Here is a 14,487-nt window from a genome sequence, read left to right on the forward strand (position 1 = left end):
AAAATGACTAATAGGTCTAATTATAAGTATATGAGCTGCTTTAAATGGGTAAATATAGCAACAAAATGCAATCATAAGCATAGGCTTACTATGCTACTTTAAGATTTACATACACAATCGACATTTTATAAACTCTATCCAGGCTCCTAAAGGCATATGCTTAAAATAAAAAGTAAATAAATAAATAAAATCACTATATGAATTCTTACACAAGCATTAATAATAGAATGTCTAAGACTTACAAAAAAGTTACGAAGTTGGTACAGAGGGTATCTCTCTACCCCAACTCCAGGTTTCCTCTTATTAGCATCTCCCACTTGAATGGCATATTTGATTCAACTAACGAGTCAACATTAACACTAGGACATGTTTATTTGTATTTTTTCTTTTTATATAATTAATTTTTTTTCTGATCTATAATATTCCATCCAGCATCCATATTTTATTTAATATTCATGTGTCATGAGTCCCCTCTGGACTGTGACAAGATTGCAGATATTTCTTGTTTTGATGATGTTTATGGTTTGAGAATTACTGATTACATACTGTAAAATGTCTCACCATTTAAGGTTATCTAAAGTTTCCCTCATGACTAGAGGTGTTGAGTCATTACTAGGGGTTTTGAGAGGAAGACACAGAAGTAAAGTGCCACCCTCAGCATATCATGGGAAAGATATCTATTACCAACAAGGTTATTTAATTGACAGTGTGCTCTTTGTTTCAGGCGATTGTATGTATTCAATTAAAACTAACTAAATTTTTGCCTTCTTTCCATGCTATATTCTTTGGAAAGAAGCTATGCTTTATATCCTTGAGGCATCAGTAACCAAACAAATATTTATAATTACAGAATATTTGTACTCATCTCCTTTTATTTAGTTTGTCAATCATATATTTTTATCAATTTGGACTTGTAGATATTTATTTCTTGCTTTAGATTATAATATAATCATACTTTCCTTATTGGTGCTCAAGTTGCTAAAACTCTGGTTTATAGGTCTGTCTTTTAGTTTGCTTCCATGTCCCTTTGACAGCCCCCATCCTTTTGTTTTATGAATATTTCCTTTCTGGAACTAGAGGCTATGTCAGTCTTATTTTGCATTTTCTTGCCTTACCTCCAGAATCAGTAATTTCTCTAAGTTTATTTTGTTGGAAAATGGCATTAGAAACCAAGATCTGGGAATTAGTTTTATATTAATTTTTAATTTGTTTTTCAAAGGCCATTTCCCATGTGTGCCATCTTAACATAATGGAGACCAAAAACTATGAATCATTAAACAGAATCCCAATATTTTGTATTATATTCCATATATTATAAAATGATTAAATGTTCATATGAATAAATCACATTAAAATAGTTACAAAGTGAATTCAAAAGTGCGATACAGTAAAATATAAAATGATGTAAGTTTGACATAAGAAAGGTCATGAGTCATTAAGTCTCAATGCTTGCTTGACTTTCTTCTTTCCTTCCTACAAATCCACTGACCCTTGGTCAGGCATAAGTCCTGATGCTATGTTCTATAGGATTAAGTGCCAAAGATACATTCTTCAACCTACCATGATGAAATTAGGCTGCAAAAAATTTTATATATAGTCCACTCACTGTACTTTCTTCTGTTTTTTTTTTTTTGCTTGTCTTTCTTTTCTATCCCTTTATTTTTTAATCTCTCTATTCTTCTAGTCCTAAAAATTCTGATCTTCTATGTGTATAGGTATCACACCCATATTATCTTCAAAATTGTACAGTTTACGGTATAAAACATAAAAAATTTCTGGAGTAAGAGGGAAAAAATTCACAAATTATACAGTTTAGGCACAGTAAAACTGAAATTAATGCTGAAATTTTAGAAATTTAAAACATCAAAGTCATCTATAAAGCAGACCAATTTAAAATAAAATGTTGTTTTCATATGAATGTTCCCACTGTCAGTGTTATGGCCAGGAAAATGGAAGAATATTAATAAGATCAGTACATTCTCTTTTCAAATACCAAAAAGAAAAAAATATAAAATTTTCTCATGTTCTTTTCCTATAACCTCGTCATAATGCATTCAGCAGAGTAAATTACAGAAAGATGATAAGAAAGTCTTGTTCAAGTCTTGTTCTAATTTCAGGTCAGTCCACATTGATTTTCTGTTATCATTCCACTAAATGGAGAAATTAAAAACTTCCATTACTACTTATACAAATATAATTAGAAGAAGTGATTAGGTATGTGTAGACATACTAAAAAATACAAACTATGATTTATTTCATTAAATTCCATCTGCCTTTAAATCAGTTAACACTTGAATTTTCTTGCATAGAATATTCAACTTTCTGTAAACAGTAGGGAGAAGTAGGGTTTTCCAGTAGTATTTTTCCAGGACAAATATTACAGGTTTATTTAGAAAGTTATTTAATATTACTTAATCAACCTCTAAAAATAAGTTTTAAACCACAGTTTCTTAGTAAGCATCAGTCAATCCTTTTATAAATTATCATTATGTTTTATTTTTGTTTATTTAGTTTTGCTTATAGTTTCATTGTTTGCTTATTGTTTCACTTTATGAAAATTATTTTAAACCATTCTTCATTTTTAATTATTCTTTATTGTTTTCTTAAAAATTAGTTTGCTGAGGGGTGGGGAAGGGATAATAGTGGGAATATGATCAAATTATGTGCATGTGTGAATATGGCATAATGAATCTTAATGTATACAATTATAAGGCAGCAATAAAAAAGACTCACTTTAGATACAAAGATTCTAAAAGGCTCAAAGTTAAGAAAAAAAGAATAAATATTATGAAATCAGTAAACAAAACACAGTAGAACAGCTATACTGATATCAGACAAAATAGATTTTAAACAATAAGAAAGGTTTAAATTATTACAACATTTCTGTTTTGTAAAGTGAAGAGTTCTAAATCTTAGTGATTACTGTATAACAATACAAACATACTTTATATCATTGAACTGTACCCTTAAAATGGTTAAGATGTCAGATCTTATGTGTATTTTATCACAATTTAAATTTGAAGAAAAGAAACAATTATTTTAATGAGAAAACTTAACCATGGTCAAGAGAGATTTATTCCAGGAATACATAGTTGGTTCAAATCTAAGAAGTTCATTAATAAACCATAAGAATGGTTATAAATAACAAAATATTTTTACTATCTCTATAGTAAACAGGAAAAAAATATGGAGGGACATGATGTATAATATTGATGCCTCAAATACCTAAAATGGCATAGTATGTTGTAATGCTCTCAAATAATTCACATTCTTATTTACTGCCACAATGCCTTTTTCCATGAATTCATTGTTTCATTTAATGCAGGGGTCATATACATGCAGTAAAATGCTATAAAAACTGAAGTAGGAACTGATTCCTTAGTTTGAAGTTTATTTCAAAATGAGATCTTCCTTTCTTAAAAAAATCTATTTAGCTATATAGAACACCAGAATACACCCTGACATAATTACACAAGCATAAAAAACAACTTGCTCCAATTCAGTCCCCAGTACTCCTCCCCACCCATCTACTCTCTCCTCCCTCTACTCCTCCAAACCCTCTATCAAACTATTTACAGTTTACTTTTTTCTTTTAACTAGTGTCCTGTGGATATACCAATGCTGGGACCCATCATGCTCCATCTATGCATGCCATGCAAATGTTGGGTCAGATTCATTATACTGATCTTCCCTTTTCCTATCCCTTCTTCCTCCTCCTGAATTCCTTTCATTTACTCTACTGATCTTTCCTCTATTTTCTCTCTCACTATTTTCCACTTTACCTCTTTCTTTTTTAATACCCCCCATCTTATTTTGGGTTAGCTTTCCTCTATCAAAGTAAACATTTGACCTTTGACTTTTTGGGACTGACTTATTTCACCATGATGTCTCAAGTTCCATCCATTTACCAGCAAATGCCAAACTTTCTTTCTTCTTTGTGGCTGGGTAATACTTCCTTGTGCATATGTACTACATTTTCTTTATCTATCATCTGTCAAATGGCACTGAGTTTGCTTCATAGGTTGGCTATTGTGAATTGTGCTGAAATGTTTGCATCACTGTAATATGCTAAAAGGCTCAAAGTTAAAAAAGGAAGAATAAACACTCAATGAAAACAGTAAACAAAACACAGTAGGATGGCTGTACTGATATCAGACAAAATAGATTTTAAATAATAAAAAAGTTTAAATGATTATAACATTTCTGTTTTTTAAAATGAAGAGTTCATTTTAAATCTTTTGAATATATAATGAGGAGTGGGATAGCTGGGTCATTTGGTGGTTCCAGCACTAGTTTTTTTTTTTTTTTTTTTTTTTTTTGAGGAAATTCCATACTGCTTTCCAGAGTGCATGCAGTAACTTGCAATTCCACCAAGAGTGTACCTTATTCCCCACATCCTTGCCAACATTTTATTATTTGTGTTCTTAATAATTGCTATTATGAATGGACTGAGAGGAAATATCAAAGTAGTTTTGATTTGCATTTCCCTAATTGCTAGAGATATGGAACATTGTTTCATGTATTTGTTGACTATGTGTATTCCTTCTTTTGAGAAGTATCTATTTAGTTCTTTTATACAATTTTTGATTGGTTTATTTGGTTTTTTAGTGTTAAGTTTTTTTTGAGTTCTTTGTATATTCTGAGTATTTATGTCCTATCTGAGGAACATGTGACAAGATTTTTAACCTTCTTTGGCCTTGTACCATATTTATATCCACTCATCACACAGCACTTTCCTTCCTTATCTATCATCATGCTCCATAAAGCAGCAAAAGGAGTGTTTAATGCAAATCTGATCATAAGACTCCCATGTTTAAAATCACTTCTGGTTTTTCATTGCACTGAGCATTAAGACAAAAAAACAAAACAAAAAATAAACAAACAATCAAACAGACTGGTTATGAAGTGTCAAATGAACTGGTCCAGGAGAATCTATGCAGACTCTTCAAATGAACTCTTGCCCTAATCTGTGATCCAGGCATATTATTCTGTTTTAAAATTTCCAAATTCTCCCTGCTTCACCCTTACACAGAATTTCTGTATCTTATGGTTCTTTTACCAGGAACAACCCTGTATTCTGTAGTCACTCTCTCACAAGCCCTACTCTAATATCACCTATTTAATAATATATTTCAATGAAAATTATACTTATGGTGAACCATGGCATATTTAATGTTCTCAGTTTTTTGGTGTATGCATATGTGTACATATTCAAATATTTCTACTTCACCATTATATATATATATATATATGCATGTATACAGACATAAAGATCACCTACATATGTATGTGATACATATATGTGTGTATATGCACATACATGGTTATTTATACAGATAGACGTACATGTATCTATCTACTTATCATTTCTCTCTCTCTCCATACATACATATACATACAAATATACAATGTGTTATATATATTATGTGTTGCTATTATTGTTTTCCTGATTAATTTGATTAAAGTCTGTCTCTTCTGAAGAAAACTGTATGCTCTCTGAGAACAGGGACCTAGTCAGCCTGCTACATTTTCTCCCTTTTTTATTGGCAGCACACAGCAGAGTGACTCAAGCTTCTGGACCCTCCTTAATTTTGAATAAGTGAATAGATTGCCTCATCTATTTTACATTCTTTGTTACTCTAAATGTAATTTTGTGTGTATGTGTCTGCACACACTGGAGGGTTTTGATGATTTAGACAACCTGCAAATGCTTAAAAATTAATGAGAGAATAAAATAGATGCCAGATGTTTCCTCCATTTGGCAACTGTCTGGACCCCTAACAAAAACTTGTAATATGAGTTTTTGTGCTTCCTTACCACGTTGTTTTATACTTAACTTATTTTCAAGAAATTGTAGGAAAAAAAGAGCATGATAAATCTGAAGCCATCACCTCCCAAGTGAAAAAAAATCATAAATTGGATTAAAAGTTAGTGAAATATTTTACTATTGCATTTTATCTCAGCATTTGCAAATTGTATCTAAGCATCCTGATAATGTTAAAACCATTGTCCTCATCTCAATCAGTGAAGGGCCATGAAAAAGTTCTCATGTTATGAACCAGAAAGTCTCGTGCAAAAGAAGAGAAATTAGGTTATTAAAAGAATGTGCTGTATAACTTGCCTAATGGCCTGTGATCTGCTGAAAGTACAGCTGCAGTGAGCTGTTTAACAGGTGCTATGATTATGGAGCGTAACAAACATGTTAGGATTTGTAGTGCATTTAATACCTTACAAACAAGTGAGCTAATTTGGACAAGCCTAATGGATTAGTTCAAATGACACTCTTGTAAAAGGTCTGTGATCATGTTGTGCAAATTTGACTGAAATTCTAAGTGTAACAAATGTGTTCAACTTTAAAATGATAAAACTATTTTTAAAAATATTCCACCACTGAACATCCATGCTATCCCCTCCATATATAACATTTACTTTCAAATGAAGATAATCATCCTCATGGTATTTTAGCAGTTTCTACCAACATAAAACCATGGCTTAGTGTTCCACTAGTTCAATCAAAATAGCCCATGTACTGTTTGAAAATGAGCACAAATCCCTGCCCTGAAACCATCAGAGCAAATGATTTAAGGTTTTTCTGCCAAGCAATTAACCACACATGTGTTATTTAAGCACCTCTGAGGAAAGTGACAGGGTTTTTTTTCTGTATAGATTTAAAACTAATTACTTAATAATTGACAGATTGACTCAATTCCAGAATATGTGGATCCAAAGGCAGGTGTAACCTGCCTAATGGCAAAAAGAAAGTGTCATAAATAATAAAACCTCCAGGATACATTGTGGAAAATCCACTAGACTTTTTAAGAACAAAGAATGAAAAGTTGCATAGAAAAAATAAGAAAAAATAGCAATTCACTTTGATGTGAGCAGTGGTACAACAGGGATTCAAATGACTATTCAGAGGGAGGTGTTAATGGATGAGTCAACTCCAAAGACAGGACCTGCCTAATGGTACAAATTTAGAAACCATTAGCAGATTTATTGGAGCTATTTAAGTAGATCTGCAATTTAAAATAGGTGTATCTAGAGATGGGAGGTGGTCTGAAGACCAATTGCTGAAGAGCAATCATAAAAGGTTAGAAAGAGGATAAACGGCAAGAAGGTTGAACATGGAGAGCACCATTGGTACGGCAAAACTCAAAAGACTGTGAGTCCATGGAAACCTAGAGCAGCAAGTGTCCTGAGAAATGCAAAGACTGTTTCAAAGTTCTGTCAGCTGTTGTTGAAGAAACAGCAATGGCTTTTAGACATGAACCATTTGGATTGAGTTGTAAGGGAAAAAACATAATTGTGAGGTTTTAAGTATAAATCAAGACATATCTCTGGTAATACATAAGCTAGGTAAACATCTATTTGAATGTGCTACCAATTACCTGAAAGATATAGATTAAATTCAATGCTGAACACTGAAGAGTGTAAAAGATGATTTAGAGTAACAGATTAAGAGAAAATAGAAGTGGCAATTGGTAAAATAGCACTAAATTTTGAATTTAACAAATATTATATATAATACTACCTATAGAATATAATTCCACTTATCTAATGAGTATTTTTTCTGTATGTATATATAGAATTTTATATTAAATATGCATTTAATAATTAAGAAAATAAAATGATTAACACAATCTAAAAATTATATATTATATTTCCTGCCTTTCTATTTTTCTACATTTTTCAAATTTTAGTTATGTGACTAATATTTGAGAAAATATATAATAGACATGGGAACAAACAGAAGATAGTGAAAAATACCAGATAAATGGAAAGCTATTTTAACATTGCAAGCTTAATAAGAAGTTCTGATATATCTGCTATGAAAAAGAAAATTTCTATAGCAGATTGACATGAGATAATAGAGGGACTGAATATTTATAAGTTGACAGAGAGACAGAGAGAAAAGGACATCTACAGGTGCAAGCTAATGTGGCATCAAAGTGGCATTAAAAAGGTGAGCATTTAATGTCTCCATCACATATTTTATTCAATATAGTTGGAAATGTTTTCCATGGTAACATATTTCAAGTCATAAAATCAAAGCCCTTCAGAAATGGGGAACAGAATAATTAAAGTACATAAAGATTTCAGCAAAGTGATAACTTAGCACAAGCTGACTCCTTCCCTGGAGACAGAGGAGAGCTGGTGCACTCACTGCAAAACCAAAAGTAGGGGCCTTATTTAGCAAACAAATGAAATAAATATCTAGTGGTTCACTATCAACTCTCAAGTTTACAAAGGAGGTGTTTCAAGCACAGTAGAGTGATTGATAGAGGGAAGCAAAATTTAGATGTCAGAGGCAACAACTAATTTTATGGGAGACAGAAATGTAGAGAATGATTAATGAATCTGATGACTTTTTTACATAACAATAATTTTTCTGAAATTGTGATGCCTATTTTTAAGAAGCATCTTCAAAGGTTCTATCTTGTCACACACAGAATTCCTATACAATAACAAGATGTTGGTAGAGTTATCATTATTGTGTGAAGAAGCAAGACCAAATTGGATGAGGGAGAATGACTTTCTTATCGTGGATCATATCAGTCCTCATTCACCAGACTTTTTAGTTTTTCTTTTTTCTTGTTATATAGATCAAAATAGCATTTATTGGATCATTCTTTGCTTTTGAACTTAAAACCCACAATTTCAGTCCCTGCAAAAACAACCCTGTGGATCAATATAGTCCTCATTACCTATCTTTATCTTAAATGACAGATTCTTTTTTGTTTGTTTTGCAGTTTACATGTTGACATCTGTCTTTTTCACTCAAAAATGCCAACACTGAATGAAATGGAATCTCATTTCAGAGGTCGTGTCTTCTACTGGTTTTCCCAAACTACAGACAGAACTTTTCAACTATACTGAATTTCTCTTCAAAAGCATTTTCCAAAATAAAAAAGAAATATTTTTCCCAGCTTTTTCTGTGATGCATTCAGGTAGGAGTTGAGCAGGTCATGAATTGTATTTTTATATCATTCAACTTTTCCACAGACATTTAGATTAATTCCTCTCTACCAAACTTCTAATATCTTAACTTCTACCAACTTCTACCAACTTCTAATATCTAAACTTCATTTACCATAGGTTTTATTGAATGGAGGCTATAAGCTATTAATCAAAGCCAAAAGCAAATCCAAAAAAAAAAAAAAAAAAGAAATTCATGATCACTGAGAGCTGATAGAACCAGTATGTTGATATAACAATGAATCTTCAAATGTTAATCTATATCAATGTATTTATTTTAATATATAATTATCTGCCTTTATGTATCTGACACAAGAAATATACATTCTCACACACATTTCTCAGATTCTTGCTATTATAAGAATGAAATGTTTCAATTCTCTTATTTTGTTACCTTTATCTTTCAAGTTCTTGATATCCTGAAGGAGGCAGGAATCTGACTAGCAGTTGATCTGGAGGCTGTGAGAGTGGAAGGAGAGGGTCATCATTCCTTTGCCTGGGAAAACTTAAGGAGTCTTTCTTTCTCCTTTTGCTGACCTCTAATATAAGATAAACTACTCCTGAGTATATAATAAAACTGAAGCCTTTTGAACTCTGACCAACCTCCTCATGTCTTCTCCCCAGTCCCTGGACCACAATCCCACTCTCTGATTCTCTGCATTTCACCATTTTAGATTCCTTATATAAATGGAATCAGGTAGCAGTGTCCTTCTATGTCTGGCTTATTTCATGAATCCTACTGTTCTCCAGGCCCATTCACATTATTGCATATGGCAGGGATTCCTTTTTTAAAAAGCACATTTCTCTTTTCTGCTTGCAAGCCTCATTCATGTGAATGTGACTACTAGAAGAAACATAACTTCTGAGTAGTTGGGGAACAACATTTTGCTTGTTTTTCTAACTTTCTATCTAAAGTACATGAAATCAAGCTCGAAAAAGAATGGAATAAAGATGGGGAAACTTTAAATATTAAACATGTCCAACTCTCTCAGATACGGCTGTGACTTAGAGCCTACTTACATGACTTGAATGGAAATACTGTCTTGAAAATTAAAAAAAAAAAAAAAAACTGATGAGGAAGAATATGATTAACAACCTAACATTTAAATTAACCAGATAAAACACTTTTCCCCTCAGTTTGCCTCCAGATAGTATTTGATATTCATTTCTAACACGGTTGGAGCTAAATTATACCAAAAGCAAAAATGCCCAGATCTAAAATAGTATGAAATATGTATGATCAATTGTGCAGCTCAAGAAAACTCTTGAAAAGATAAACAAATTCTGCAGTGAGTGATGTATTTCATACACAATTGTACACCAAATTTTATTTTAAAATAAATGCTTAAAACATCTATGTCCTGAAATATAAAACTTGAAAAATCTTCCATTCACTCAGCTGTCAGTATAAAAGAATTAATAATTACTTATCTCAAAATTATATACATTGTTTGGGTAGTGATTTCCTGGCAGGACATTAATAATGAGATAATTTAAGAAAGTACTAAAAATGATTTAAAGACTCTGCATTTTCTATACTACTCTGACATTTCACTTATAATCTTTTGCATATTGTACTAAGATACCAAATGTGATTTCTACCAACTCAATCCCATAATGTCTTAAATAGAGTCTTGATATTAACAGCCCCCGCATCTGTGAGCTCCCAGACCACTTGAAAAGGGGCAAGTAAAAAAAGGAGTCAAAAATTAATGTGTAAGCTTTATTTTTATCTCTTTAGACCGTATGAAAGCAGTACAGTTGAAGAGGTAAATGGGAGGGATGTACCGTTAATAAAGTATAAGTTCCTTCTTTGGAACTCTAACAGATGATGATGTTTCCACTTCATTCTTAACCCAAGAAAAAGAGTCTCAAGAGATCATTAAAAGAATCTGGCCTATTTCCCTTGACATGTTTGGGATAAGGGTACACAATGCTTGGTTCCACACACATGCCTTGAAATTCTGATAGCTTGATAAGATGATCACCTGACCTTCCGAATGACAAATAAACTATGTTGGAAACATTCTTCTTACTTATAGTTTGTCTTGGCAAAGGACATTAGATATACTCCACTTAGACATGGACAACAATAAAAACTGACCTGGACACATTTTAAAAAGATAATTTCCAAGACAGTTATGTTTGAAATGTCAAAAGACAAAATCAATGGAGGTCTACCATCATAAACCAGAAGCTGACAACATGCTAAGTAACCAGATGAAGGAGAAAGTGTTAAGGAACTCAAAGGGTATTGATGTATAAGAAAAGAAAATCTCTAAAAAAATCTACAAATTTCTTCTCAATTAAAAATGTCACTCTCAATATCTTCCTTGGCTGTAAGAAATCAACCCACACTTATATCAGTTTCAATTCAATAAACCACTTCATTACTCTTACATCTTTTCCCTCTTCTTCCTCCCTCTAGATCTGGAAGAATCAGAAAAGGAAGTTAAATAACTACGAGTGGATTAGGACATTGAGGAAAAGCAACACTGGTGAACAGAAGAAAAATGGTAACACTTCCTTATCCTGCTCTAGACATCTGTAGAAGAAGCAGCCTATCCTGGGATAGGAGAAAAAATTCAATTTTTAACGAAGTTCAGAAATATTACTATGCACTTGGGTGGTCAAGTTTATTATTGAACTATCACTTTTTGGAGACAAAATTATCTGAAAGTTGGTATTAAGGAGTGTCAATAAATAATAATCTTGGAATATGTCTCAGGTTTTACTCAAGTTCATGAAAAAATTAGACCCACAAAATGGATCAATGTGGAAAATTTGAGGGAAACAGTTACATTATTATTGCATTTCTTTACAGTCCATGAATGCAAAATAGTACCAAAGATGAGAATTATTTGAAATTATTTATTAGTTTTTTTCTGTATCTTCCACATATGTAAAAACACATTTAAAATAATTTCATGGTAAATACTTATGAAAAAAATAAAATCCCCCCAAATGGTGGAACTAGTGGTTTATTGGATTATAAAAGCTCAAAATTGAACAAGGTTTTGTTAAAACTCTGTAGAATTTTGTATTTGAATAATATCTAAACTAATCTTAAACTTTTAAAATAAAAGTATTTTTATGTTTTATACAACAAATCCTATAAATGCCAGAAAAGGAAAACATATTTGTATTCTTTTTGTCTACTATAAGGAATAGTTTTTTTAAAAAAAAAAAAAACCTCAAATTATATTACCAGTTATTTTAGCTATAATTGTAGTGAAATTTTGTGAGTTCATATTAATTATTTAATAACTAATCTCTGAGACTAAGGATCCTAGTTATAAACTATTAAAACAGTCCATCATTCTACTTTGTGATACATACACGACTGTAATAAAATCATGTTATGAAGTTTTTTGTTTCATCTCTGTAAGTTCCATTTTCAAATATTTCTAATGAATAAAACTTGTTTACTCCTTACCAACTGAAGGTGACATCCCAGAGGGTGATGACCCCACAGCGGCTGTTGAATGGGAGCAAGGTGCCTGTGGCAAGAAGGTCAAGGGCTCTGCAGGTCTTCAGTCAGGCCAGGGCTGGCCACCCACAGTGCCTACCCTCACGCCCCATTCTTTTCCTGGCTCATGTGAGCAGTGCCTGGAAGACAGCAATGACAGGGTCCTCGAGGGCGGTCAGCACCAGCACACTGCGGAACTTGTCCAAGAGCAGGAGCAGCTGGGAGCGCCGAGTGTTCTCATTGCACATGATCTCCTCCAGGTGGCGGCGGCCGCGGAAGTAGTGAAGGAGCCTGGCAAACATGCGCAGATCCTCAGGGTTCTGGGCAGAAGGTACACTGAGGATGGCTGCCCGCTCGTGCTCTGACAGACTGGCCTCAGGCTCTCTGTCATCCGCTTGTTCAGTGGTGAATCCCCACTGGGGAGCAGCTCTGCACTGAGTTGTCCATGCTGGGGCTGGTGAGGGTCATGTCATCACTGCTGGTTGGAGAGCCAAAGCTTAAGGCATTGGGTGTGCTGAGGCTGCGGCCACCGACCCAGGCAGTGAAAGGGACGTTCTCCTCCCGCAGGCGGGGCTCCTCCTCACTGGGGGAGGCCATAAGGCAGACATAGGTGTGCAGCTGGATGAGGAGCCAGTGCAGCAGCATCCACACCACCATCTGGATGAGCCTGGTGTCCTGCAGGGGGCGCCAGGGGGTTCCTGAACTCCGACAAGGAAATGAGCAAGGAGAACTTGGCAAGGATGGATGGCAGGATGGGACCTGGATGGGAGAACTGCTCAGTCAGTGCGGGTACAGACACACGCTGGCATTGGGAGACAGCACACAGACGTTGTTCTCACACAGAGGGTAGATGATGACAGCCTTGCCCAGTACACCAGGTGAGCCTCAAGCTGGAACACCTGCAGCAAACCAGGTCAACGTCCTGGGCTAGCTGCTGCAGATTCTTCACAGCAGACGTGGTCTTGATCATCAGCACCAGAGCCGGGAACAGTCGACGGGGAGCTCACGCAGCAGGGACTTCTCATCACTGAGCAGTAGCAAGACATGGTAGGGGCGGATGGCTTCCAGGCTCCGCTCAATGGCCTCAGAGGGGGATCAGACTGGAGGCAGCATAGTGGATCTTGTGCGGTAGGCAGAAGCTCACTTCCAGCCAACTGTTGATGTGGAGCCGCACCACACCAGACGTGCACAGGCTGTCATAAGCCTCCTTGAGGTCGCTTGCCAGCTTGCACTTGGGCAGGATGTGATGGAACGGGGACTGCGAACCCTCATTTGCGTCAGCCACTGCGGACACCTCATCCTACGGCGCCAGGATCATCTTGGACTCCCGAGTAAGGTACTGACAGCGGCGCTCCTCATGCTGCAGGACCATGGCAATGCGCCGGGACAGGGTATGCAATTGATCACCGAAGGGTCGTTGTTGGCCCTCAGGGCGAACACCACATTAAAAAGAATCGTGGTAGGCGCTTCCCTCTTCGGGACGGAACTGTTTTGGAGACCTGCCCCAGAGCATGCTGCAGCAGTGTCCGGTGCCCAACAAACAGCACATTATCTACACTCAGTTCAAATTTTTGGCCGCACATTTCAGACTTGGTTGCCAAAATTGTTGCCAAAATAACATCTGAAAACCTGGAATCACCGTCCTGGTCATCGGCATGGTCCCCGCGTTGTTAACAGCATATCTGCTACATGCCTTATCTGCCAATTGTCCCACAGCAGCCAGCAGACTGACTGCGGACCGCCAGTGGAGCGCCAGCTGCCTGCTGTTGCCTGGAAGTTCACTAAATAAATATATACAAATCAAGTTAATAAAAATGAGGTCCTGTGTGTTTCTTAAATCATATGTCACCTGCCAAAGTAGTCTTAAAATTTGGTGGCAATTCAATTTTTTTTCCAATCTGCAACGTAAGGATACACATCATTGAGAGATGTACATTTTATACTTCATAGAACTATAACATTTTGGTATAAAATGTTTTTCTAATCTTACATAAAAATCTCCCAAAATTAGTTAATTGTCTTAAAAAGAGACATTTCTTTGA

General features: G+C 34.8%; 1 protein-coding gene and 1 pseudogene across 2 annotated transcripts in view; one reads left to right on the top strand and one right to left on the bottom strand.

Moving 5' to 3' along the window:
* LOC306660181 (protein prenyltransferase alpha subunit repeat-containing protein 1-like) overlaps positions 1–12,150 on the top strand; it is a 631,547-nt gene extending 619,397 nt beyond the window's left edge. Inside the window, exons 1-2 of the transcript XR_013763577.1 lie at positions 7,663–8,948; positions 11,405–12,150. The gene's annotated coding sequence lies outside the window, so the exon portion shown is untranslated. Of the gene's footprint in view, positions 8,949–11,404 lie in introns of the transcript that reaches the window.
* LOC306660158 (GATOR1 complex protein NPRL3-like) lies at positions 9,096–14,163 on the bottom strand (annotated as a pseudogene). The gene is made up of 2 exons (XR_013766633.1): positions 12,413–14,163; positions 9,096–9,435 (listed from the first exon to the last, which is right to left on the bottom strand). The product of XR_013766633.1 is annotated as a GATOR1 complex protein NPRL3-like (transcript).
* Positions 14,164–14,487: the final 324 nt, after the last annotated feature.

This window comes from Sciurus vulgaris (genome assembly GCF_902686455.1).
Source record: "Sciurus vulgaris genome assembly, chromosome: 4".
Classification (NCBI taxonomy): Eukaryota; Metazoa; Chordata; class Mammalia; order Rodentia; family Sciuridae; genus Sciurus; species Sciurus vulgaris.